The sequence below is a fragment of the Phacochoerus africanus genome, chromosome 12, assembly GCF_016906955.1.
Source record: "Phacochoerus africanus isolate WHEZ1 chromosome 12, ROS_Pafr_v1, whole genome shotgun sequence".
NCBI classification, from domain to species: Eukaryota; Metazoa; Chordata; class Mammalia; order Artiodactyla; family Suidae; genus Phacochoerus; species Phacochoerus africanus.
The window spans coordinates 46,899,553-46,927,412 of NC_062555.1; the positions used below are offsets into that span (position 1 = coordinate 46,899,553).

A 27,860-nucleotide genomic window follows, 5' to 3' on the forward strand; every position below is an offset into this window, starting at 1 on the left:
GAGCCACAATAGGGACTCTTGCCCATTCTTTTAATATTGTCTTTATTTTGCATCAGATGGCGATGTTCTCCATGAGAGCGGTTCTCTTTGTCCTGAAAGTAGAAAGCATGGGAAAAAATGACGAGGGTACCTTGTAATGAGGCCTGCGCTGGTGTTTCCCATACAGATATGTCCACCTGTCTCCAGGACAAAGGTCCCTAAAGAGACAACTGTGCTTCTTATAGCCCCTAGAAAAGGACCCCCACCCCTCGCCACTGTCCTCTAGACACCAATCTCATTGGATCAGGAACAAAACACGTGTCTTTCCCTCCTATGCTGCCATCTTGGTCCGGGGGCCTACAGATGTTCCTATAAATTGAGGAAACTGTCTCTCTCTTCTCCCATCTCGTTCACGCAGCTCCGGCACCCCCCCCTCCCCAAACACAGGTCAAAGCAGAGTGTTTTCCACTTGGTCCCATTGTCTGTGGAAAGACCTACAGTCTCCAAGGTCTTGTTAGCTCCGGAAGGCAGTGAACCCCTACCACTCTCACTGTCAGCCATGTGCTGTGTTTATGCCAAACCGTCAGCCTACAATGTCTTCTTTTCTGGTTAAAAAATCACATGCAAGGTCTCTGAAGTTGGACCTCCCGGTTCTCCCAGTGGGAATGGATCGCACTCGCTTTCTTGACCCCACAGTATTTGGTGCCCCCGTGGTAGCATTTCTTAAATTTTGACTTTTGTATTTGTTTACATTCCTTTGGCGGCAACATCTGCTTCTTAACGGCAGGCATCATTCCTTTACCTCCTGTGGGTACTGATTGGGTGTTACTGAGAAAGTCTCATTTAATAAAGCATAAACCTTTACTTTAAGAAGTGCGAAGTCCTTGGAGTTCCCGTTATAGCACAGTGGAAACAAGTTCGACTAGCATCCATGAGGATTGGGGTTTGATCCCTGGCCTCGCTCAGTGGGTTAAGGATCTGGCGTTGCTGTGAGTGAAGTTGTGGCTCAGATGCTACTTTGCTGCTGGCAGCTGCAGCTCCGATTTGACCCCTAGCCTGGGCACTTCCCTATGCCATGGACATGGCCCTAGAAAGCATAATTAATTAATTAATTAAAAGAAGTGTGAAGTCTATATTTTCAACCTGTATGCTGGGAAGAGATACAAGATCTTTAGTTTAACAACAGCTCTTTCAAATCCATAAGAAAAGAGTGAATGGGCAGAGGACCTAAATAGGTATTTTTCCAGTAAAGACATAGGGATGGCCAGTAGGCCCATGAAAAGATGCTCATCATCACTAATTATTACAGGAATGCAAATCTAAACTACACTGAGGTATCACCTCACCACACTTAGAATGGCCATCATTAAAAAAAAAAAAACTACAAGTTAAAAATGCTAGAGAAGGTGTGGGGAAAAGGGACCCCTCCTACACTGTTGGTGGGGATATAAATTGGTGCAGCCACTATGGAGAACAGTATGGAGGTTCCTCAAAAAAAAAAAAAAAAAAAAACTAAAAATAGAATTGCCATATTATCCAACCATCCTATTCCTGGGCATATAACCAGCCAAAACCATAATTCAAAAAGATATATGTACCCCATTTTTCATAGAAGCACTATTCACAATAGCCAAGACATGGAAACAACCTACATGTCCACTGACAGAGGGATGGATAAAGAAGATGTGGTACATATGTACAATGGAATACTACTCAGCTGTGAAAAAAGAATGAAGGCCATTTGCAGTAACATGGATAGATCTAGAGATGATCATACTGAGTGACGTAAATCAGAATGAAAAAGACAAAGATACTGCTTATATGTAGAATCTAAAATACAACACAAATGAATATATGTACAAAACAGAAACAGACTCACAGACATAAAGAACAAACTTGTGGTTGCCAACAGGGCTGGGGGAGGGAAGGAGTAGCAGTTTGGGATTAGCAGATGCAAACTCTTTTTTATATATATAGGATGGATAAACAATATGGTCCTACTGCACAGCACAGGGAACTGTATTCAATATCCTGGGATAAATCATAGTGGAAAAGAATATGGAAAAGTATATATTTGTATAGCTGAGTCAATTTGCTGTACAATGGAAATTAACACAACATTGTAAATCAATTGTACTTCAATAAAATTTAAAAAAAAGAGAGAAAAGAGTGAACATCCCTCTAGGAAACAAAGGTAATTTCAGACACCACTGGTGAGATTATTCATCCTCACCACTTTTCTGGAGGGTGTTTTGATAATACGCATTTAAACTAGGTATAAATTTTGGTTTAGTAATCCACACTACAGAGCTTCACCTAAGGAAGTAATTAGGACATGCACATAGATTAAGTACCATTGTACTTAACAATCTTTAGGTTAGAGACAGGGTGATCTGTAATATTAAAGAAATGGAAATGGTGCATCCATAGAATTGAATTTTTTTGCAAAAAATAAAAAATCATGTTTTCAAAAAGCATTTCATGCACAGAAAAATATCTGGGCTGAAATATGAAGAAAGAAGAATATGTATAAAAACCTGCTTAAAAGTTATCTCTAAGAAGTGATATTTTGGATTTTTAAAATTTTATTCCACAAAAATTTCCACAATGATTATATGTCTATCTTAAAATCAGAATAAATGTGTTTAGAAAGAAGACTATTATGGTATTCAACCAGTATACACTGGTACACACCAGTACACTCCAGTAAGCAGCTGTAAAAGCCAGGATTGGTTGGGGCCCTTCAAATTGATCACTAAAAATATGTAGTATCACCCATGCAAATAACTCTGGTCCAAGGCAGAAAATGACAAGTTGCTTAAAGCCCAGAGAAAGTGTTTTTGTTTTTAAACAACACTCAATGGAAAGAATTGTTCTAAAACTGCTAAAAAGGAAATGAAATCAACCATCATACACTATAGACATTTGGAATCACTGAGCTTAAAAACTGAAAAGAATCTAAGACCAGCAACATCACAGATGGAGAAAATATGGTTTAGAAGTAGCCACTCACTCACCCAAGGTCCAAGAGGTAGGCTGGTGGGACGGGTGGAACTGCTGTTCCTCCCACCCTCCAAAACTCATAGGCTGAAGTCCTTAACCCTATTTGCACAGAACATGACCTTTGGAAACAGGGTCATTGCAGATTAAATTGGTTAAGTCAAGATGAGGTCACTAGGGGGAGGGCCAGCCAATACAGCTAGTGTCCTTAAAGAGAGGGATTTGGACAGAGACAGACACACAGAGAGAATATCATGCGAACAAGAAGGCAGAGACGGGGAGTGAAACTTCTATAAGCCAAGGATTACAGCCCAGGATTGGCCAAAGCTTGCAGCAAATCTCCACAAAAAGTGAGAGGAAGCCTGAGACAGACTCTCCTCACAGGCCTCTGGGGAGCCAGCCCTGCAGATACCTTGACTTTGGACCCTAATGTGCAGAGCTGTGAGATGAAACACTTCTCTTGTTCACTGTCACAGCAGCCCTGGCCACAACTGCAGGTGACAGGCAGATCCAAAACCAGGTGTGCTGGCTTCTAGCCCAGGGCTGAGGCCTTTAACTCCTGTCCAGTGGAAGTGTCCCCAGCCAGTGAACTCTGGACCCTCTCTGCATGGAGGTCTGTGTGATCTTCATGCTCAGGACAGAACTGGCTTTGAATTCCAAGTGGAGCTGAGATTGGAACCCGGAGTTGAATTGAGGGGTTGCCAGGGGCTGAGACCTCCTGTTACAAATGTGGGTGGGAATGCGTGCTGAAGACCCCCTTCCCTGAGCGTGAGGCCACGCAGGATGACACCATCTGGGTTATGCAGTGCAGACTTTAAAGGGTACCTATTGCCCTTGAGTCTATGGCTTTCTAATTAAGACTGAAATGGCACGTTTGTGACCAGCACCTTTATCATGGGCATTTGGGTTTTTACATCCCTCCTCCAGGCCCAGATCTCTGAGGCCAGAACACTGGGTCTGGGGCTGGCTTGCTTGCTTGCTTGCTTGCTTGCTTTCCTTCTTTCTTTCTCTCCTTCTCTCCCTTCTCTCTCTTTTTTTCTTTCTTTCTTTCTTTTCTTTCTTCCTTTTTCTTTCATTCTTTCATCCTCTTTCTTTCTTTCTTTCTTTTTTTCTTTTTCTTTCTTTCCTTCCTTCCTTCCTTCCTCCTTCCTTCCTTCCTTCCTTCCTTCCTTCTCTTTCTTTCTTTTTCAGGGCCACACCTGCAGCACATGGAAGTTCCCAGGCTAGGGGTCGAATCAGAGGTGCAGCTGCAGCCCACACCACAGCCACGGCAATGCAGGATACAAGCCACATCTGCAACCTACAGTCCAGTTTGCTTCGATACTGGATCCTTAACCCACTGAGCGAGGCCAGGTATCAAACCCATATCCTCAGAGAGACAACGTCAGGTCCTTAACCTGCTGAGCCACAATGGGAACTTGGGGGCTGGGACTTTCAATGCAATCTAGATTGCGTATTGAATCCTCTTAGCACCAGGGCAAAGAAAGGAGAGATGGGGATGGGGTCTGGCTAGATAGAGCTCACCCTCTGAGCAGGAGGATGGGTGACAGCCAAGCAACATGGGAGGGACTCACCACCCATGGAGCACATGGAGGGGAGTCCAGAAGCGAAGTGTTTCTCCAGCCCCGGAAGTGCCCCATCTGGTCTCATGCTTCTCTGCGCCATGGTCTGAACCACCCAGGACTCAGAGGCGACTGAAGACTCAGATCAGGGTGCTGATGAGGTTCACGTCTGAGGTGCACCCTGGGATGTGAACTCCTCAGGGCAAAACACAACGAAAGCAGCAGGGAAGCCCTGAGGACTCAGATTCTTTAATGTGAAGTTAGGCAGGAGATGCACTTCCGGTTTCCAGCCCCTGGGCTGACCCTGGCCGGCCCCATCCCCACCCAGGCCGTACTCCTGGAGCCCCTAGTTCAGGCCCAGCTCTGCCTGAATCATCCAGAGAACCAGCCTCCACAACTCTGACCAACTGTTCTCTGATCCATAGAACCTTGGAGAATGAACAGAGTATTTCTACAAAGCAGCTTTAAATCCAAACAACAGACTTTTCTGGAAATGACTGCTTCAAGCTGCACGAGATCGTTAAAAAAAAAAAGAAAACCTCAAAAATTAAAGTCCATAATATATTTTGTGCATAGTTTGTGGTTTTATAGTCACTTTCATCTTTTTTTTTTCCCTCCAAACTCCTCCAAAGATTTGTGCATCCACTGAGCCAATACACAGTTGCACTTCCGAGCAAAAAACTTGTAAAACTAGACCCTGGACAGTGTTCCCTTCAGCCTTGTAACATCTCCCAGAGCCAAGGGTGACGAGATGTTGAAACAGATCCAAGTAACCATTACTATGTTCTGTGTCAAAGAGCTGCTTTATTCAAGTCTTAGGACAATAAATGAGGCCGGCAGAAGGTCGTGTCCGCCTGGCTTTCTCTGTATCTCAGGTTGGAGCAATCAAATGCCACAGTCGTGGAGGCTGCACCACATCTGCCCAGCATCCCTTTGGATTCCATGGCACAGCCTGGACAGGCAGCACTGAGGGGGCGGTGCTGTGAGGGGACGGACCCAGGCCAAGTGGCCCCTCAGCACCATGGAAGCATCTGTGTGCGTTTCGCCATCATGCAGGTGTCCCCCCCCCCCCAGCAGGAAGCCTGTGGGACTTTTATTTCCCCGCATCTCCCATCCTGAGAGGCAGGTGGGTTTGGGCTTTTCCCATCCATCTGAGCAAACATACTGCACAGTCACCCCAGGAGTGGATCTCAACACAGAGGCAGTACCCATGGTGCCCCTGACCTGAAGATTAAGCCTGGGAAAAATCGGGAACAGGTGTTTGCTGAGCAACCCTCCTCACCCCAGGGAGGGTGTCAGAGGCGGATAGTGGCCGTGGGCATAGGCCCCAGAGCCAGTGGGAGGTTGAGGTGGGGCAGGCGTGGTCCACTTCTTCACCTTGGAATTGATGACCCCTCTCCAGAGGGGCCCCAGGTTAAACACACAATTGGGAGGTGGAAGGTATGGACCCCAAAATACTCAGGAGAATCTCTCTCTCTCTTTTTTTTCCCTTTTTAGGGACACATGTGGGCTTATGGTAGTTCCCAGGCTAGGGGTCAAATCGGAGCTGCAGCTGTGGGCCTCCACCGCAGTCACAGCCATGCCAGATCCAAGCCACATCTGCTACCTACACTGCAGCTTGAGGCAATGCCGGATCCTTAACCCAATGAGCCACAACAGGAAGTCTGTCATGAGACTCTTAGCACAGACGTATTTGCCAGCAAAGAGGGACCCCAGGAGGGGCTGGGGCAGGAGAGGGTGCACCAGGGGACGCCTCCGCGACCATCATCAGGACACAGGTCAAGCCTGGGATGCTGGCTGCTCGCCTCTGTCCCCAGGCTGACCACTGTGTCCGGCACAGGGAAGTGGGCATCTCAGGGCTGCAGGGTTCAGTTCCATGGAGGGTGTGTCTGTGACCCTCAAGGACAGTCCTGCCAGCACTGACCATGCCAGGCTCGGCCTGTTCCTTGGGCTCTCAGTGTCCAGTGGCCCAGAAGCCAGGAGGCCAGGCCCTGATGGTTGACAGGCCCAATGGCCAGCTGGAACCACAGCGACCAGGCTGCAGCCACTCACCATCCCAGCCCAGCCCATGTACTTGGAGCCCTGTCCTGGAGGGACATTCAGGGGTGCTGGGGTCAGTGAGGCAGCCCCGTGGTCCTCCTGTCTGGTGGTGTCTAAATGGCGCTTGGCCCTTTGGGGCCCTGATGCACAGACGACAGGGAGCAAGGGTGGAAATCCAGTGGGGGTGAACAGGGGCACAGGCTGCAAGGCAGGGCAAGGTGCCAGGGCCTGGGAAAGGGGGGGGGACTCTGGTGCTGCAGGGAGGTGCAGTGTGACAAGGACTCGGTGAAGACCCAGAGCTGGATGACCAAGAGGTCCTGAGGGCCGGGAGGACCGAGGCCACACTGCGGTGACCTGAGCAGGAAGGGAGGGCTGGGGTGACGGCCTAGATGCCATCCCAGCATCAGAGGTCCAGAGACAGCCCGGCGACCCTGCGTCCCTGGTGAGAGACACATCCCATCTGGCCCGGTGATATCAGAGGGAGCCCTGTCACACGGCCTGTCCCAGAAGCCCACCTCACGCGATGTCCCTCCCTCTGAGGAGCAGAGAGCAGGCCCAGGCAGCAGCTACACTGTGAGGACACCACTGCACTCCTGGCACTGTTTTTCTTTTCTTTCCTTTTCCTTTTTGGTACTTTTTTGGCCTCCCCTCGGCATATGGAGTCCCCGGGCCAGGGATCAGATCCGAGCCACAGTTGTGACCTAAGTCACCGCTGCAGCAACACTGGTTCCTTTAACCCGCTGCACCGGGCCAGGGATTGAACCTGCGTCCTGGCACTGCAAAGATGCCACTGATCCTGTTGTACCACAGTGGGAACTCCCATGGCATTTTTTTTCTAGTAACATCTAGGTCTGATCAATGATACCACTTTCCTGTTTAGTGCAGCAATGGTTAACTTCTCTATGAACTAATTTATTGAAGTGAAAATGTGAGTCCACTTAGGGCAGAAAAACTGAGCAGCAGACTGTAGTGTGTGGTATGTGTATATGGCCCAAAGGATCAAGACGGTACCGGATGGTGGCAGGAGTCTTGGTCCTCAGGAGGGGGTTTTGGCCATGGCTCTGGGGGAGGGAGGTGGGAGGCCGGTGTGGCTCTGTCCGCAGAGGTCCCAGCACAGGCTTCATGGCTCCCTGTGAGATGAAGTCACATAAAGACCCACACTGTGGTCCCTCGCCACGTCCCCTGATCCCTGGTTAGACCAACTCCCTCCAGGACCTCGGGCAGGTTGGGAATGAACAAGAGAAAGTGCAAACCCTTATGGGGCACAGGAACCGTGTCCTTCTCTGATGTGGAGACAACATGGGGAGATGATGGTTCAGTCACAGAAACCCACCTGGCAGTGATGCTGAGCCAATGGCTGCAGAACCAGGGCTGGGTCTGCTTTCTCATCCTTCCTGACCCCGCAAAGGACACACGACATGCCTTTGGGGTCATCAAGGGGCCTGCATTCCAAATAGGATGGAAGTTTAATGTCCCGGAGTCAGGCACTGAAGAGTGTGCCATGTTCTGAGGCTGAGATGCTTCTCACCCGTTTGCTCCCCTACTTCGCCCAGGAGGACCAGTCACTGGCCATTGCTCTGGGTCCCATACAGAGTCCTGGCATCTCCACCAGAGAAGAAAAGGGTTCCATCCACAGGTGGCCTGTGGAATTTGCCTCAGAGGCAAGAATTAAGGTGCAATTGGACCCAAACTCAAACTCAAGTTTAACCGAATCCACATCATGTCAGCCCATCTTCCTGCCTTATGCTTCCCCCCTGGTTTCAGCTGCTGCTTTTCTGACCCTAAACTGAGAGCAGTTTCATAGGAACATGAATATGGAGGGTGGTGAGATAGAGGGTTGCTTCTGGGGCATCCCTTCAGGCCTGTTCCATCTGGAATTCTCAGCCTACACGTCCAGGGCCTGGCAGCCGTCAGAGGTCGCAGTATTAAACCCCCACTAATCAGAAGCTTTGCTGATGTCTTGGCATTTCTAGGGTGACCTAATTCCCTGTGTCAGTTTTCCACAGCTTTTCTATTTTTATCTCCTCTCCTGTTTATAAAAGTAGATCGCTGGGCTGAGACCAAGTGGTTCATGGTGCCAAGAGAGCAGAGAGGTGGCAGAGGCTCTCCGCATCATGCAGAAAGGCTCCTGGGGGCCAGCACCACCCTGTGGAGGGGCTGCCCAGGAGGCCCTGCGTGCACCCAGGCCCAGGCTACCCCCCTAGGCCAGCAGGGTTCACAGCTCAGGTGCTTGACAAGCACGGCCCAGGACACAGGTATAGATCCTACTTAATCAGGAGTAAAAGCCCTTACCAGCTGCCTTGGCAATTCCAGGTGCCTCCTGCCTATCAGTCATTTGATGGATACCATCCTCATCCTCACCATGGTTATCATCAAGGGAACCATCCTCATCCTCACCATTATCATCACCATCATGGGTACCATCTTCATCCTCACCATTATCACCATCATCTCGGGTACCATTCTCATCACCATCATTATTATCACCATCATGGGTACCACCCTCATCCTCACCATTATCATCACCATCATGGGTACCATCTTCATCCTCACCATTATCACCATCATCTCGGGTACCATTCTCATCACCATCATTATTATCACCATCATGGGTACCACCCTCATCCTCACCATTATCATCACCATCATGGGTACCATCTTCATCCTCACCATTATCACCATCATCCCGGGTACCATTCTCATCCCCATCATTATTATCACCATCATGGGTACCAGCCTCATCCTCACCATTATCATCACCATCATGGGTACCATCTTCATCCTTACCATTATCATCATCATCCTGGGTACCATTTTCATCCCCATCATTATTATCATCATCATGGGTACCATCATCATCCTCACCACCCCCATCCCCCTTTGATGATGGGGATAAATAGCACAGGACTTTAATTAACTTGCCCGAGTCTACCCAAAGCAGGAGGTGGAAGTGTTGGGTTCAAGCCCCTGGAACTCAGGTTCACACCCTCTACTTTTAACCATTTTACTCTCTCTTCTCTTGCCTTTTTCCAAGGCACCATCACTTCTTCCTGTGCCATTTCTGCGAGAGGAGGGGTACACTTTAGATTTGACAAACTAGAAGAAGCCGTCTAGCAGATGACACAGTTACCCTGGATTACCCTACTTAGAGCGGTACCTGGGTTGGGAGCTGGAAATTTCCAGACTAATTTTCAAGACGCCTCTTCCAGGTATTTAGAATGATCCAACAGAGGAAGAAATTTTCAGGAGTAAATCCCCTCGATCTGGCTCTTCAATTTTAAGGTGCATACAAAGCCCCTGGAGTCGGTATGAAAACGCAGCCTCCGATGGGGCAGGTCCGGCCCAGAGGCTGCATTTCTAACTAATTCCCAGATGAAGAGTAGTTTCTAGTCTGAGGTCAGCCCTCAAAATACCCAGACTTGAATTCCTGGGGTTTCCTGAGGCTGGACTGGGGGTTGTGGGAAGGCGTTTTGAGTCACGTTTCCCTTGAAAGGAGGTTTTCTTCACACTTGGAAAAGATGTTTGCAAACCACAGCCCTAAATATAAGATTCCATACATTTAGAGACACTTACCAGAATATGTGGCAGGAAATTTTTCTCTCCCACAGATCTTTTTCGTTGTTGTTGTTAATATATTTTGCTGACTCAGAGGAATGAGTAGCCATATTTGGACAATTGGCCTCACAATGACCTCCCCGCTACCTAATGGAAAATATTGAAGGTATTCTACTTAGAAATAATTATATTTACATAACCTCCACGGCATCCATCTCTCTCTCTCCTTCTCCCAGCACCCCCCTTCCTCCATAAACGCTTATAGGAATACTTGTTTCTGGAATTCATCAGCTCCAGCTGTTTACTTCCATTTGAGGCCATTTCTCCCCCTGTAGTTAAGTTTCTTACAGGAGAGGGTGGGCAGGGGAGGGGGGGGAAATGGCTTTAACCACGTTTATCAGAAAGTGTTACCGTCACTGAAAAATCAATCTGTCCCAAATTTTGAGACAAATTTTGCCACCAGATCAGAGAAAAAGAGACATTGGGGGTATGGAGCTGGAGGGACCTTAACAGAATCCAGGGCTCCCCACTAGAGTCTTTAAGGAACAGATTTTGGGATCCAATCAGGGAGTGTGTGGGGCTGAACAAATTTCTCCACTTCTGACTTATCTGGAGTTCTTTAAAAGCTCTGCTCTGGGTTCTGATATGGCCCAGATAGTGTTCACTTTCTTTTTTTCCCCTATTGTGGGTTTTGATTGTTTTCCCCCAGAAAAGGATTTTATTTCATGTACCCAAGTCTTAAATTTAATAAAGAAAAAAATCTCCATTAAAAAAAATGCAATGGGGGAGTTCCCATCGTGGCACAGCGGAAATGAATCCGACTAGGAACCATGAGGTTGTGGGTTCGATCCCTGCCTTGATCAGTGGGTTAAGGATCTGGTGTTGCCTGAGCTGTGGTGTGGGTTGCAGACTCGACTCGGATCCCATGTTGCTGTGGCTGTGGCGTAGGCTGGAAGCTGTAGCTCCGATTAGACTCCCAGCCTGGGAACCTCCATATGCCACAGGTGCGGCCGTGAAAAGACAAAATACAAAATAAATAGACAAATAAATAAAAATGCAATGGGGAGTTTCTGTTGTGGCTCAGAGGGTTACAAAACTGACTAGTATCCATGAGGATGTGGGTTCAAACCCTGGCCTTGCTCAGTGGGTTAAGGACCTGGCATTGCCGTGAGCTGTGGTGTAGGTCGCAGACGCAGCTTGGATCCCTCGTTGCTGTGGCTGTGCTGTAGGCGTTGATTTGACTACTAGCCTGAGAACTTCCATATGCCGCAAGTGAAGGCATTAAAAAAAAAAATGCAATGCTCCAAAGGGCCATTATAGCCTGCGTATTTCCCAAACTACTTGTACCTGGAAGACAGAGACTGTTCTCGAGGCCATCTCAAGGAACACGAGCCATGGACCCCAACTTTGGGACCAGCTGAAAGAGTCCCAGCTCCAGGGCATTTAGCAAAACCCCCACACTGAGCAGACATCTCCCTTCGGGGTGTGGTCCCCTTGGCCAGACACCAAGGCCTCCCATCTCTGGAATGACAATTCCAGAAAGGTCCTGCCGAAGACCCTGGGCAGCCCTGAGAGCATGATGGAGGGGGCTGAGGCCAGAGGGCCACCCCCAAGGTCAAGTGTGGCTGTGCAAGGCTGGAACCAATTTCAGTCCCCTTTGTGTCGATAGGGTGGGCCTCGGGGAGCGTCTGTGAAGGTGGGTTACACTAGACATAGGGGGATCACAGGAGAAGGTCTGGAGAGCAGCCGGGAGGTACCCAAGCTTGAGGGCACACAGGGCTCCCAGGAGGCCAGGGAGAGCCAGAGACAGGCCTCTGGCATGTGGGGGCTGGGATCCCAGAGAAGGCAAGGCAGTGGGTGAGGCTTCTGGGAAGGGCTGGGGGGAGCACTAGTGGGGAATGAGCCTGTCACCTTGGGGGTTTTTGCTTTTTAGGGCTGTATCCATGGCATATGGAAATTCTCAGGCCAGGGGGTCGAATCAGAGCTACAGCTGCCGGCCTACACCACAGCCACAGCAACGCAGGATCTGAGCTTTGTCTGCGACCTACACCACAGCTCATGGCAATGCCGGATCCTTAACCCACTGAGCAAGGCCAGGGATCGAACCTGCATGCTGCATCCTCATGGATCCTAGTCGGGTTTGTTAACCACTGAGCCATGAAGAGGACTGCCCTGTCACTTTGTTTTGCAAAGAGTCCCCTTCAACCACCCCAGAGCCTCCATTGACTCATGTCTCAAATAGGGTTCTTTAATGGTTTAAGGACCCTCTCAGGTCTGGCAGTGAAAGCCTCCCGCATTTTTTTAAACCCAGTGTTTAGTTTTATTTTATTATTGTATTTCTTTTTTTTAGGGCTGCAGGTGTGACACATGAAAGTTCCCAGGCTAGAGGTCGAATCGGAGCTACAGCTGCCAGCCTTCACCACAGCCACAGCCACGCCAGATCTGAGCTGCATCTGTGACCTATACCACAGCTTGCGGCAGGATCCTTAAGCTACTGAGCAAGGCCAGAGGTTGAACGTTTGTCCTCATGGATACTAGTTGGGTTCATTTCTGTTGAGCCACGAGGTGAACTTCCTAAAGCCAATGTTTTTTTGTCTTTTTGTTTTTGTTTTTGTCTTTTTGCCATTTTCTTGGGCCACTCCCGTGGCATATGGAGGTTCCCAGGCTAGAGGTCAAATCAGAGCTGTAGCCGCTGGCCTACAGCCAGAGCCACAGCAACACGGGATCCGAGCCGCGTCCGCGACCTACACCACAGCTCACGGCAACGCTGGATCCTTAACCCACTGAGCAAGGCCAGGGATCGAACCTGCAACCTCATGGTTCTTAGTCGGATTCGTTAACCACTGAGCCATGATGGGAACTCCAAGCCAATGTTTTTAATGTGAAAACTGTATTTGGACATAAAAATGCATATACAACCAGAAACTCCTATTCAATCAATAATGACAGTATCTCACTGAAGAATACAGAAATTAAGTTATTAAGGAATGCCAGGAGAAAGTAATTCTTTAAAGTTCTATTCAATTTACTTTTTAAGAAAGATGAGGATTTCCCTTCCTGGCTCAGTGGTTAATGAACCTACTAGGATCCATGAAAATGTGGGTTCATCCCTAGCCTCACTCAGTGGGTTAGGATCCGGTTCTGCTGCAAGCTGTGGTGTAGGTCTCAGGTGCCACTCGGATCCCACATTGCTGTGGCTATAGTGTAGGCTGGCAGCTGTAGCGCCAATTCGACCCGTAGCCTGGTAACTTCCATATGCCATGGAAGTGGTCCTAAAAAGAAAAAAAAAAAGAAATTTATCTGGCTCTGGTCTGAGTTCCATCCTGTTCACTTTCTTTGTCCCAAAGGGTGAGGACGGTCCATTTGAGGCAAGCTGGGTGACACTGGTGTTGCCCAGACAAACATGTTTAATTTTTAATTAAAAAAATTTTTTTTAAGTATAGTTGACTTACAATGTTCTGTCAATTTCAGCTGTAAAGCATATTTTATTTTTTGTTTGTTTGTTTTCTTTTTTGGCTGCCCCACCCATATGGAGTTCTTGGGCCAGGCGTCAGATCTGAGCCACAGCTGCAACCTATACAGCAGCTGTAGCAACGCTGGATAGTTAACCCACTCTGCTGGGCTGGGGATGGAACCTGTGTCCTGGAGCTACAGAGACACTGCCTATTCCACTGTTCCACAGTGGGAACTCTAGACAAGCATGTTTTATTTTAATAGTTATGTTTTTGTTTTAACATTTATTAGAAAAAACGTGAACTAGAACCTCAAATCAATGCTGTCCTGGATGTTTTTGCTTCAGTGAAGGCTTAGGCAGGGAGCCCCAGGGGCTCCAGCAAATGTTTGACTGTGAAAGTTTACAATGTGGGAGCAGAAATGACACAAGTACCAGCAGGCTCATGGAGATGCCCAGGAAAATTCTGGGCTCCCCATAGGAAAGAATGTCCCCCAACTGTGGGACGGAGCTGGTCCCTGGAGCTGGGCAGGTGTGGCTTCAGGTCACAGTCTCAGCATACACTACCCACCCAGAGTCCCATCCAGCCAGCAACCTGGGGGAGGGGGCTGAGCCACACAAGCTCAGCTGGTTCTCAAAACAACAGCAATGAGGCGTTCTTGCTGTGCCTCAGCAGTAAAGAACCCAGCTAGTATCCATGAGGTTGCGGTTGGGTTAAGGATGCGGGGTTGTGGTGAGCTGTGGTGTAGGTCACAGACTCAGCTCAGATCCTGCGTTGCTGTGGCTGTGGCGTAGGCTGGCAGCTGCAGCTCTGATTCGAACCCTAGCCTGGGAACTTCCATATGCCATGGGTGAAGCCCTAAAAAAGACAAAAAAAAAAAGAATCAGCAATGAACATGTGTTCCTTGGGTCTTCGCAACCCACCTTCTGTGTCCAGGACTGCGTCTCTGCTGGCAAAGCCTGACTGATGGTCTCCAGAAGTGACAGATGCCTGAGGACATGTAGGAAAGTCTGTGGATGAGAAGAAAATGCCAGCATGAGGACAATTTTCTGCCCACCCGACTGCCTTATGATCTGGTCTCTGAACCTTTGAATTTTCCAAAACCAGGATTTCATTCATTGGCCAAGATGCTATTAATCCATGCTGCTCCCTGTACCCCTGGGGAAGCTGTGTCTCAACGAAAATGCAAAAGAGAGAAACTTCTGTCACACGTGAGACGTCCCCATCGGACCCCTTTACACTGCAGTTCAGTGTGACACAGGCCTGGGCAGGCGCGGTGGGCAGGCCTGAATCATGCAGAGCTTTCTTTTCTATTTTCTGATGAAGCCTGGTTTAGGCTCCACCATGGGTCACACTCCTGCAGGGGGTAATAACATCACCGGGGTTTAGTGAGGGCGCTTGATGTGTCAGATGCTATTCTAAGAACTTGACACTTCTTAACTCATTAACCCCATGAGCCAGAGACAGGGATTAGTCCCATTTCACAGTTGGGGAGACCTGGTTTTTTAACCCCTTGGCCCCTCACTGCCCACCCAGGGAAAGGTTTAGGATGTATAGCCTTCCTAATGTCAGGCTCCAAACAAAAACAAATACAAACACTGGGACATGTGGATTTTCCACAGTTAACTATTTTCAGTGTGGACTGAGGTAACCAGATTCCTCTAGAAAAACAGGAATGGAGGGATCTCCCAGCACCGGGGTTTCAGAGATGTGGCTCCAGGCCTGAGGAAGCATTCTGGGAATGTAGCCTGAACTCCTGCTGCCCAGTGGGGAGAGGCCAGGAGTGGGGAGGGGCTGAGGAACCTTCTGGAAACTTCTAGATGCTTCATCCTGGGGTCTGGCCCAGGAGAGAGCATGGGTTCGGAGCTTTGGTGTGAAGCCTATTTGACCTGCTGCTTAGGATCCCCAGGGCATAAAGGGACCATTTTGTGTAGAATTGCAGATGCTGGGCAGTGACTGACCTGCCTTTGCTCCTTCAGCCAAGGTGGCAGGGGGTGCCGCTGTCTGGCTGGCAACATTGGCTGGTTGGGTGAGTCAGTAGCAGATTCTTGCCCACCTGGCCCCATGTGGCACTTGGTGTCAGGCCATGACGACTGCTCCTGGCCTGGAAAAAGCCCAGTAGACAAGATGAAGGGGGCTGGGGGCCTGGCTCCCAAGGCCCCAGGAGCTGGGAGAGGGCCAGGCAGACCCCCTTACAAAGCCTTGACCAAGAGACTCCCCGGAACTGCGGGAGGGAACGTGGATCTAACCTCATCTGCCCACAGAGCTCAGCCTCAGGCCTCTTGTAGCCGCAAGCCCCTCTGTGTGGGCCATCCAGGCGCCTAGGAAACTTCTCTGTGCTGAGGTCCAGCCTTCGGTCTGCTCTAAACTCCTGCCCACCTGACATCCTCACGTGGATATTAATGCATGTCTCAAACTTCACCCCAACTGCCCCATACCAGGCCCATTCCCCACTAGCTGATGCCCACCCTTCCCTCCCATGTTCCCCGGGCCACCACCCTTGACATTGACCTTGATTTCTTTCTTCCACACAGTCAGGATCAGAAGGCTTCCTTCTGCCTGAATTGTTGCTGTGGTGCCTGCCCTTGTTTCTTGCTCCGCAGAGCAGGGCCCTCACCCTGTGCCATCCCTAGGCCCTATTCGACTCAGAGCACCGGCCTGTGAACCACCTGCTGCACCCCCAGCCTCACATCCTACCCCTTCCTCCTCCCTCTAGCCCACAGGCTCCAACCGCAGGCACTCCGTCCCTCCACTGGCAGTGAGCTTCCCAGACATCTGAAAGGCTGCTTCTCACCCCCAAATTCATGCTCTAACCACGCCCTTCATGATCACTCTATTTACAATGACCATGAAGTGTGCTCTCCTCTTTCTTGATACATTTTCCTCCATAACAGTTTCCCCTTCTCTTTTTTTTTTTTTTTTTGTCTTTTTAGGGCAGCACCCATGGCACATGGAAGTCCCCAGGCTCGGGGTCGAATTGGAGCTGCAGCTGCTGGGCTACACCACAGCCACAGCAACGCCAGTTCTGAGCCGCATCTACGATCTATACCGCAGCGCAGGGCAATGCCAGATCCTTAACCCTCTGAGCGAAGCCAGGGATCGAACCCACATCCTCATGGACCCTAGTTGGGTTCTTAACCTGCTGAGCCACAACAGGAACTCCATCCCCTTCTCGTAAACCACTGTTTCCCTCTGTGCTGTCAACATCTGCCGGCTTCCCTGGGAGGAGGAGCACAGATTTCGCCCATTTCAGTCACTCTCCAGCTGGGCACCTACTGCCTGTCATGGCGGCTCTGCCACCTGAAAACCCTGCCCGCCCTGGGTGTGAGGGAGATATGTGCTCTTCAAACACAGGGGACTCTTATAGTCGCAGACTGCAGTTTTCAAACTGCAGACCCGCAGGTATCTGGCCCTGGTGTCGCCCGTGTCCCCAGGAAGTTCGCCAGAGTCACAGCTTTCTGGATCTCAGCCATCAGGAGCAGACACTGGGGCAAAGCTCTGAGTGGTGACATGGGGACAGTCTCCTCTTCTGGCCGGGACCCTAGAGAAGCCTGGAGAGCGGGAGACATCCTGAGAAGCAGTCAGGTGACAGGGCAGGTGGAGGTTTGCCAATCGTGGGCTGGCAGAGGACAGGCTGGGACACTAAGTGGCAGATGGGCAAGGGAGGAATCGCTCCTCCTCCCGCCCCATCTCAGAGCAGGCAGAGACCCCTGGGGTCAGGCGGGTCTCCCCACTGGCCTGTGAGCATCCCTGCTCCGGGGCTGGCTCAGAACCTGGCACACAGTGGATGTTCGTTAGATGCTTGTTAGGCAAGCAAGGCATTCACCCTCGACCCCTGGTTAAACTTCCCAGTTTGCACATTTCTAGCCTGAGCAAAACCTCTGTTGGGGGCACAGGAGTGGAGGGGGTGGACCCCCTAGATTTTGCCTTGAAGGTGGTTCCTTGGGATCTGCCGTTTCTTTCGAGGCCAGGTGGCTGTGTGGACATTTCGCAGGGACATTTCAGCGTGGCCTCATTCCCCATCCATCCTGGGTAAAGCATGGGGCACACCCTGGAAACCAGAAAAAAAGTGGCACCCTGCCGGTTCCCGAAAGAAAGAATTCCAGTGCTGCAAGCAATCTGGAAGAAAGAAAGGTGCCTGGCTGTTCAAAGTGGGCAGAATCCCAGCTCACCTCCCCCCTTCTGCTCACCGAAGAGGACCACGGGGTGGGAACAGCGCCCATCGCCCTGCACCCATCCCTGACGGGGACCCTGGCTGCACCCTCTCCTGCTCCCTTTGTTCACAGCTCTCTTTGCAACTTTTCTTCTTCCTGATGGTTTGCGGTATGGAGGCGCAGAGGTCAAATTTGCAGGCTTAAAGCCTGCACCCTTTCCACCAGTGTACTGGGAGCCTTTGCAGGGGACCAAAGCTGTGACTTCCCAGTGTCCTGTAAACCAGGACAGCCCCCTGTTCCCTCCTAGCCCTTCAAGTTTCCCTCTTCATGCCCCCCACCCCAAGCAGCATTTTCCCCCCAGAGAGACCCGCACACCAGGAGAACTGTCCCCAGCAGGGGACCGCAGAACCCCTAAGGCGGTGACCTGACAAATGGCTCCCTGTTGCCTGATGGCCACTTAGCTTGTACATCACTGGAAAACGTAGCTCCATGGCCAGTAAGGAAGTTGGAAAGAATGTCGGTCTTTGCTGGGATTTTATAGGACAGGTTTCTGGCTCTGAACTTGGATAAGATTAACTCTTCATTCCTAGGAATGAAAAAAAAAAAAAAAAAACCAGTAATCCTAACTCTCCGAAGTAGCCGTTTACTGGGAAAATGTGCAGCTCTGAAAGCACTGCAGGCAGGCCGATTTGCACGTCCCTTTTCCAAGAGCTGCATATTTTCTGGGTCTGATAATATGTTTGTTACACCTCCTCTCTGCCAGGGACACATAGAGTAAATTGTCAGCTCAAACCATGTAATCTCTTAACCATGAGGCTCCAACATCTGTTGGCCAGTTGTTGGATGGCGGGAGCCTTAACATGACTTCTAATTTTACTCTTTAAGTTTAACATAAAAAGTTTTAATGAGGGTATGTAATTCATACTTTCCAACTTCAGAGACTCCTGAAAGCGAAACCTATGCTTTTATAACCCAAGTCTCTGAAGGAGACGGGTGTATTTTTAAATCCTCTTTCCTGCCTCTCATTCCCCTTACGCAGATACATTATAAAACAGACCAACTGGGCACTGTCTCCCTTTCCAAATTATGCATCCAAATAGTCATCTAGGTTTTGGTGAAGAGTCCCTGTCAGCTTCGAGCTCATGTGACACCTCTGGAGATTAGGCTGGTGTTGTGGATACCCATTCACCCATCTATTAAAAAAAAAAAAAACCACCACACACTGAAAACTGGTATCAGAAAGATGACCCTTGACTGACCTTGGGAGAATGCACCTTTTTGTTTGTTTGTTCTTCTTATGCCTGCACCTGTGGCCTGTGCAAGTTCCCAGGCTAGGGGTTGAATCAGAGTTGCAGCTGCAGGCCTATGCCAGAGCCACAGCAATGCAGGATCCAAGCTGCATCTGCAACCTATGCTGCAGCTTATGGCAATGCTGGATCCTTAGCCCACTTCAATCCCTTAGTGAGGCCAGGGATTGAACTCACATCCCACGGACACTGTCAGGTTCTTAACCTGCTGCAGCACAATGGGAACTCCGAGAATCCAGCTTTAAAACTTGCTCTCACCCTTGTGGCTGTCTTTACTGAAAGAGCTGGGGTTAGAAATGGCCTATTATTGCCAATTTAGTCCACTTTTCCCATCTCCCCTTCATCTGGGTAAGTCCTTCATCTCCAGCCTAGAAAACAACTATTTTTTTTTCCCTTTGGCCACACCGACAGCATGCAAAAGTTCCTGGGCCAGGGATCAAAGTCATGCCCCAGCTGTAACCGAGGCCACAGCATTGATAATGCCAGGTCCTTAACCCACTGAACTACCAGGAAACTCCTGTTTAAATGAAATTTTGGATTGAACTTTTTATTCAGAGTCTTTCCCCCATTCATATATTTGGGAATATTTTTTAGGAACAAACTCCAAGAAGTCAGGACAGAAATATTCAACCCAGTTAACATCCAGGACAGACCAAGCATCCTTTGAAACATTACTCTCTAGAGCTATGTTTACCATTAACCATATTCTGGAGAATCTCCAGAGGAATCCCCAGATGAGCATTTGCCTCCTATGCAGGGTCTTCTCGATGGAAAGCTGGATGTGACACTTTTTTTTTTGTCTTTTTGCCTTTTCTAGGGCTGCACCCACGGCATATGGAGGTTCCCAGGCTCGGGGTCTAATCAGAGCTGTAGCTGCCAAGCCTACACCAGAGCCACAGCAATGCAGGATCCGAGCCGTGTCTGCAACCTACACCACAGCTCATGGCAACGCCAGATCCTTAACCCACTGAGCAAGGCCAGGGATCGAACCCACAACCTCATGGTTCTTAGTAAGATTCGTTAACCACTGAGCCACAACGGGAACTCTTGGATGTCGACACTTTTATTTTTTTTTTATTTTTTTTATTTTATTTTTTGTATTTTTGCCATTTCTTGGGCCGCTCCCGCGGCATATGGAGATTCCCAGGCTAGGGGTCGAATCGGAGCTGTAGCCGCCGGCCTACACCAGAGCCACAGCAATGCAGGATCCGAGCCGCGTCTGCAACCTACATCACAGCTCACGGCAATGCCGGATCGTTAACCCACTGAGCAAGGGCAGGAATCGAACCCGCAACCTCATGGTTCCTAGTCGGATTCGTTAACCACTGCGCCACGATGGGAACTCCTGGATGTCGACACTTTTAAAGCAAAAGGCCCAGAATGAACTTGGCTAGTGTGGCTTCTTAGTTCCCACTGGAAGTTCTGTTGGACCCCTGTCCCTCTCTGCCAAAAGCATCTTAGCTGCCCCCATCCAGGAGCACAGGATGGTGACAATGCTGACAATGGCCAGAGTTAACCGGCAGACTCTCTGTTTTTTAAAGGAGATTAAGGGGACATCTTCCCTTGGAATCTCTCAAGTTCACCCAAGTTCAGAGGCCACATTACAACACTGAATTTTGTATGGAGAGTCCCATCTCCAATGAGTGATGTGGTTTAAATATGAGGCTGTTGAACTTGACCCAAGTCAAGACAAGTTCCCTCCACTCCTCAGCAAATGGTTTGAGACACTGCTTTATGCTGGGCACCTTCCAGGCCCTGGGGACACAGAAGAGAAGCAGAATCCATTGCTGCTTTCTCAGCACTTACATTCTAGCACGAGGAGAAAAATGAGAAGCAAATAAATGGTCTGACTCTGGCAGTGGAAGTGTTCTACCAAAGAACTGAAGGAAATTTCCTAGATGCTTTGGGGGATGGGAGATGCACTATTTTTCTATAATTCTTGGGACATTTTGCCTGTAAAACATCTTTGAAGAGCTAGGGGGCAGTGTTGGGGATGATGAAGAGACAGTGGATGCAGCTGTGGGGCTGGATGGAGGTGGGGAGAAATGTGCAGATTCTAGTCTACGGATGTCACAGGGAGGTAAGGACACAGGTTGCAGGAAAGATGGGTAGGAGAGGGGCTACATAAGCAGGTTCTGGTGTTGAAAAGTCTCTCAAGAAGGTGGAGGGAGAGAAAATGAGGATATGGACAGGAGATGGAAAGTGATATGGAAAGGAGGAAAGCAATGCAGAGAGGTGAGGGGGATGGGGGAGCAGGTGGGGAGCAACTGGGGAGGGGCCTTGGGCTGTGGGATCACATCTTCCCATAAGGATGGATGAAGCTGATTCCCGCCCTGGTCCATCAGTGGGGCAGAGCCTCGCTCCCAGGTGGTCAGTTCCAGGAGGATGCAGGTTCGTGGCTTGTTCTGTCTGCCTCCTTTCTAAGCTCTTCCCTCTGTCCTTGCCCTGTTACGGGGCAGGTTTCTACCTGAAGAGTCCTGTTTGCAAAGGAGCCTACACAATGCAGGGGTTTGCCATAATGCATGTTTCAACAGAATATCATTCAGTGGAATACATACATAAAACCCCACTCAAAACGGGGCCCACATCAATCACTCCAGCGCCCTGCCTATGGATGTGTGCATTCTCAGCACAATTTACATCTTTTTCCCCCTTTTCTGGCTGCCCTGCAGCATATGGAGTTCCGGGGCCACAGATCAGGCCCAAGTTGCAGTTATGACCTATGCTGCAGCTGTGGCAATGCCGGATCCTTAACCCCCTGGACTGGGCTGGGCAGTGAACCAGATTGAACCTGCCTCCCAGTGCTGCAGTGATGCTGCTGATACCATTGTGCCACAGCGGGAACACCCAATTTATGTTTTTAACTGAGCACCTATTTGATGCTCCTGGGTCAGCTGTGGGCGCCTCCTCTGCTGCTCTGAGCAGCTCCAAGGGCAGGAGCCAAGCTGGGTTGGGGCTGCAGGCTGTCTGGGCTCAGGCTGCTGCACGGTGGCCTCCCCCATCCACCTGTCCTGTTCACCTCTCAGTGGTTTAAGGGTGACCTCCCCGGGGGCAGAGGTGGGTAAGTGCGGGGCAGAAGGAGGCGGATCCCAGGGGAAAATCATTTCTGGGGGCTGCTCAGCCAGTCTCACGCAGCATAAGTGACCTGGCTGCCCTTCAGGGTCACCTGTGGGCCAAGGAGACTGAGTCCGGGGTGGGACTGGGCTACTCAGAGCTGCTGGTAGCTGTTAGACCCCAGGATCCAACTTGAAGACATGTTGGACATTCAGGTGCTTATCAGGAGAGGTAAGGAGGGGCAGAGCAAGGGGCACTGCCCATGGGGCACTGGATTCTACGCCCAGCTGCGTGGCGGAGCGCAAGTCCTGTCCCCACTTGTACCTGTTTCCACGTTCCTGTCTCTGCAAAGGCCTGGGAGTCTCGTTTTACTGCTGGAGACTGGGCGAAGTTTTCAGGGAGGAGACAAGGTGGGCACAGGGCCACACAGACCTGGGCTGCCCAGCCTGAGACAGAACAGTGTGTGTGTGTGTGTCTGTGTGCGTGTATACATCTATATACGTGTATGTGAGAGTGTGTGTGTATGACTGTGTATGTCTGTGACTGTGTGTGTATGTGCATAGGTGAGTGTGAGAGTGTGTGTGCACGCGAGTATGTGTGTATGCATTGGTGTGTGTGAATGTATGTGTGAATGCACAAGTGTGCATGTGTATATAAGTGTGCATGCATGTGAATGTGTATATGTGCTTGTGTGTGTGCACGTGTATGTGTCTGTGACTGTGTATGTATGTGTGACAGTGTGTGTGGCTATGAGTGTGTATGTGTGTGTGTGAGTGTGTATGCATGTGTATATGTGTGAGTATATGTGTATGACTGTATATGTCTGTTGACTGTATGTGTGTGCATGCGTGAGTGTGCATATGTAAGTGCATATGTGAGTGTTGTGTGTGCACGTATGTGTGCATGTTAGTGTGTGTGAATGTATGTGTTACTGATTGTGAATGCATGAGTGTGTACGTGTATATAAGTGTGCATGCGTGTGAACGTGATAAATGTGCTTGTGAGTGTGTATGTATGAGTATGTATGAAACTGTGCATGTGTGTATGTGTTGAGGGGACACGTGGGAGCAGGGAGAACACCTGTCAAGCCCTGAGCCTGGCCCCGTTTTCCTTGGAGCTGCCAAGTGGTGATTCTGTAGCAGCCTAAGGCCCCACTTGGAGACCTGGATGGGACCCCAGGGGGGCCAAGCATGGGGACTCCCCAAGGGACCAAGTGGCTGAGTTCCGACTCTGAGTGCAGTGGCCACCAAGGCAGAGCAGCAGAGGAAGCACACAGGAAGCCACGATTTGAGCAGTTCACGCCCAGGTCTGCCTTTGACTGCTAGCCGTGTAGTCCTAGGTGAGTTTCTCAACCTCTGTGAGCCTCAGCCCCTCACCTGCGGCAGGTGACCAAGGCACCCCCTCAGCAGCGTTGCGAGGCTCAAAGGAGAGGTATGGGGTGTCTGCTTCTGGAAATGATACATGACAGGCACTCAGGCCATCAGGACCTCGAGGCTGCTGCTTCCTCAGTGGTGCCACCTCCAAGCTACTCTCAGTGCCCGGGTATCAGCTCTGCACTGATACCAAGCCCCATGGTAGCCACGCCCAGAGCGAGGCTTCATGATGAGTGGCTTTGGACCTTGTAAGTGTGTTGGGAACGATTTCCAGAGCTGCAGTGGCCTTTGAACAGTCCTGATAAATATTTCAATCAGAGAGAAAAAGAATCTGCCTGATAAGCTTTGTTCAGGCTGGAGCTGGGCCTGGGAAGTGGAGGCATCCAGGCCCTTCCTGCTCCCAGATCCCTGCAGCCCGGCCCTTCTCCAGGTGGTGGCTGTCATTCCTGCCCCAGGGCCTGGGAGAAGCAGAGACGCCACAGCTGTGGCCATGCTCATAAAAGAAGATTCATGGAATCAGGGCCCCCTCGCCCCACCCTCCAGGACCCCATCCAGGGCCTTCCAACAGGAGTCTCTTTGGCTGGGCAAGATGCCATACTCTAGTCCAAAGTCTGTCTTGGATGCGGGGACATGAGAAGTAGCTTTGGCGACTATGTTACCGGAACAGACTTCTTTTTTTTTTAATTTCATAATCTTTTTAATTTATAATGATCTTTTAGGATCCAATAGCTGTAATTGTGCTCTAATTTTAAAAAAATGCTTGCCTGAAGTTTGGCAGTTTAAAAAATTTCAACTCAACTTTGTGTGTGTGTGTGTGTGTGTGTGTGTGTGTCTTTTTAGGGCTGCATCCATAACATATGGAAGTTCCCAGGCTAGGGTTCAAATTGGAGCTATAGCTGCCAGCCTACACCACAACCACAGCAACACAGGATCCAAGCCACATATTCGACCTACACCACAGCTCATGGCAATGCCAGATCCTTAATCCACTGAATGAGGCCAGGGATCGAACCTGTGACCTCATGGATGCTAGTCAGATTCATTTCTGCTGAGCCATGATGGGAACTCCTCAACTTTTTTTCATTCTATGTAGTTTCAGATGTAACTATTAAATTATGTCTATTTAAAAAGTACTTATAGCTTATATAATTCATAATAATTAAAATTTTCTTTTTTTTTGTATTTTCAAAGTCTTTCTGACATGGCCGTATATTACTTTTATTTATTTTTAAGATTTTTAAAAATTATAGTTAATTTACACAGAATGGACTTCTGCCTTTGCGTGTCCAGCATGCTTCCCTTGAAAGAGCCATTTCTCCAAAGGGCGTGTGTTCCCCTGTGCGTGGGGCTCTCTACTCACTGCCCCCCGACCCCAGACCCAGAGTGGGTCCGATCAAGGCCTGGGCAGGGATGACACATAGCCCAGGCCCATACCTAGGGCCCTAGGACCTGCGCTGGCCTTTTTTTTCCCCTTTTTTGGGTGCCCCACTCCCTATGAAGTTCCTGGACCAGATCTCAGATCTGAGTCTCAGACTCAAGCTGCAGCTGTAGCAACACCAGATCCTTAACCCAATGGGCCGGGCGGGGGATCAAACCTGCGTACCAGTGCTCCCAAGACAGGGATCAGATCCAAGTTGTAGCTGCCACCTAAGCCACAGCGTCAGCAACGCAGGATTCCTAGCCCACTGTGCCAAGTCAGGGATGGAACCTGTGTCCCAGCACTCCCAAGATGCTGCCAATCCTGTTGCGCCACAATGGGAACTCCCTGTCCTGGCCTTTTGCTGGCCAGCTGGGGACGCTGCTCTTCAAAGGCATGGGCTCTAAGTCCTGGTCCATCCTGACTCATGGGCAGAATCTGTGGAGAATAAACCCAGCAAACCAGACAGGAATAGGATGAAGCCTTGATAACATCAAGACACTGGAACCACTGCCTGAACTTTCCAGTTGGGTGAGAAAACCCCCCACCTCACCCCTCCATGTCCTCACTTTATTTGGGGTTTGAGGCAGTTGGAGTTTCTGTCGCTGGCATCCTGTATGGTGAAAGCGCTGATCATTAGGGAAGCTCATTGCAAAGGAACACCTTTATCTCCAGCTCCAGGCAAATGATAGCAATCACTTAAATGATGCCCGAACAGGCAGTTTGGAAGAGGTATGATAAACATCCATCCTTGCTTTGGCCGCATCCACGGCACACAGAGGTTCCCAGGCTAGGGGGTGAATCGGAGCTGCAGCTGCCGGCCTACAGCACAGCCACAGCAATGCCAGATCCAAGCTGAGTCTGCGAACTACACCACAGCTCACGGCAATGCCGGATCCTTAACCCACTGAGCGAGGCCAGGTGTCGAACCCGCATCCTCACAAGACGGTGTCAAGTGCTTAATCCACTGAGCCACTTTGGGAAATCCCCTCCTTGCTTTTAAGGAACTCATGGTCTGTGGCAGCAATATATAACCCAAGGCGGACTGAGGGGAGGAAAGCCCAGTGTCCAGAGCGTCTGCCCTGGGCTGCGATTCCTGTCCTCCCCGCAAGCCTGCGGCTGAAGCAGAATGCACCTATCCTGCAGGGGAGGAAGTGAAGGCGCTGGAAGGCCAGTCACCCAGCCCCCGCCCTGGTTCACACCGATGGTGACAGGCAGAGCCAGACTCCAAACCCAGGTCTGTCTGGCTCCTGGGCCCGAGTTTTCTATTGGGCCAGTCAGCCTCACAAAGGCAGCGGGGCCCAGGCAAGGGGAGGTGGGCCCTCTCTCTAGCGGGGCTGGAAAGGCCTCTGGGAGAGGGCAGCCTTTGAATCACAAAGTGAACGGACACCTGCTACCTCCAGACTCATCTGCCAGAGTCGTGGTGTCACCCTCGGAGGAGGCCCGGGCACCCTTGGAGGGCCCTGCTCCCTACCAGCACCAAACGTATTGATAGACACGGCTAGACAGGTGAGGCCTGAAAGAGGCTTCTGGAATAATCCTTCCCTTTAGCCCAGGAAGAGAGGCAGGCACGGCCTGGGGGCCCCAAGCCTTGGAGGAGGAGGATGAGACTGAGGTTGGGTGGCCAGACAGGACAGGAAGACGGGATTGTGTCCCTAGCTGCTAAGAATGCATCTCTGGGTACTGGCACGGGTGAATTCAGGTGATTCCTAGAGGATGCAGGAATGGAGCGAGGGGAGCAGGCTTGTTTGCGCCTTTGACAAATGGCCCTTGAGGGATATGGATTTTCCCATAATAAATTCCACACACATGCACATTCAGAGCATATCACTGAGCCATCCTGCTGGTCGATCACAGCTCCAGCCCAGGTGCTAAAGTGTGCTGGGTACTTTTTTTTTTTTTGGCTGTGCACGTGGAAGTTCTTGAGCCAGAGATCCCATGAATTAATGTGTTTGGGGTTTGGGGGGCCACGTCTGAGGCATATGGAAGCTCCTGGGGCAGGGATTGAACCTGCGCCATGGCAGGGACACAAGCCACAAGAGTGACAGCACCAGATCCTCAACTTGCTGCACAAGAGAACTCCTCCTGGCCAGAGATCGAACTCACACCACTGCTGTAACCAGAGCCACAGCAGTAACAATGCCAGGTCCTTAACTCTCTGAGCTGCAAGGGAACTCCAAAATGTGCTGGATGCTTTTTAACAGGCCCTTGACTGTGTTTTGCAGGCCTGGGCCTTGGAGGAAGAATATTCAGCTAATTGGCTGCTCGCCTCCCCAACCCTCACCTCCGGTTAGAAAAGGGCATTTTCCCCTAAGGAGCTACAAGCACCAGGAAGGAAACAGACCACCAGGCAGAGAAGGCAGTGATGCCAGCAGCATCTTCTAACGGGGACAATGCTGCTCCCTTGACAAGTGCCACCCAGGGTGAGGAGCTGCAGCCCCAGAGAGGTGGCATGGAGCTTCACTGTCCAATTTTAGGTCAGGCCCTCCTAAACATCAACCTAAAATAATATTAAGCAGGAGTTCCTGTCATGGCTCAGTGCTAACGAACCAGACTAGTATCCATGAAGATGCAGGTTCGATCCCTGGCCGTGCTCAGTGGGTTAAGGACCCGGCATTGCCGTGAGTTGTGGTGTAGGTCAAAGATGAGGCTCAGATCTGGCCTTGCTGTGGCTGTGGCGCAGGCTGGCAGCTGCAGCTCCGATTTGACCCCTAGCCTTCCATATGTTGCAGGAATGATAAAAAGCAAAAAAAAAAAAATAGTAACCAAAAATGCACCAGCACCTATAGTCACTAACCATCACTCACCTTTAGAACGCAGTGAAGAAAATGCCGTGACTGGTCTCCTGGGGTCCGTTTCAATACTCCAGGGAGAATTATCTGTTAAGTCCACAAAGCATCTGGACTCATATTCCATAGGTGGAGCCCGGAAAGAAGAGAGAAAGTCCTCGTTGGAAGAGATTTTCTT

The 27,860-nt window shown here is 50.1% G+C and overlaps 1 long non-coding RNA gene across 4 annotated transcripts; it reads right to left on the minus strand.

Annotated features, from left to right (window-relative positions):
- Nucleotides 1-27,860, minus strand: LOC125112863 (uncharacterized). 4 transcript variants are annotated; one of them, XR_007131279.1, is made up of 7 exons: nt 27,701-27,860; nt 16,728-18,328; nt 15,550-15,692; nt 14,512-14,598; nt 10,155-10,283; nt 7,593-7,711; nt 1-92 (listed from the first exon to the last, which is right to left on the minus strand). It is a non-coding gene; the product is annotated as an uncharacterized LOC125112863 (long non-coding RNA). The 4 variants fall into 4 exon arrangements; XR_007131280.1 differs by lacking the exon at nt 1-92 and adding an exon at nt 7,915-8,023 and having other exon boundaries at nt 7,473-7,711; XR_007131281.1 differs by lacking the exon at nt 7,593-7,711.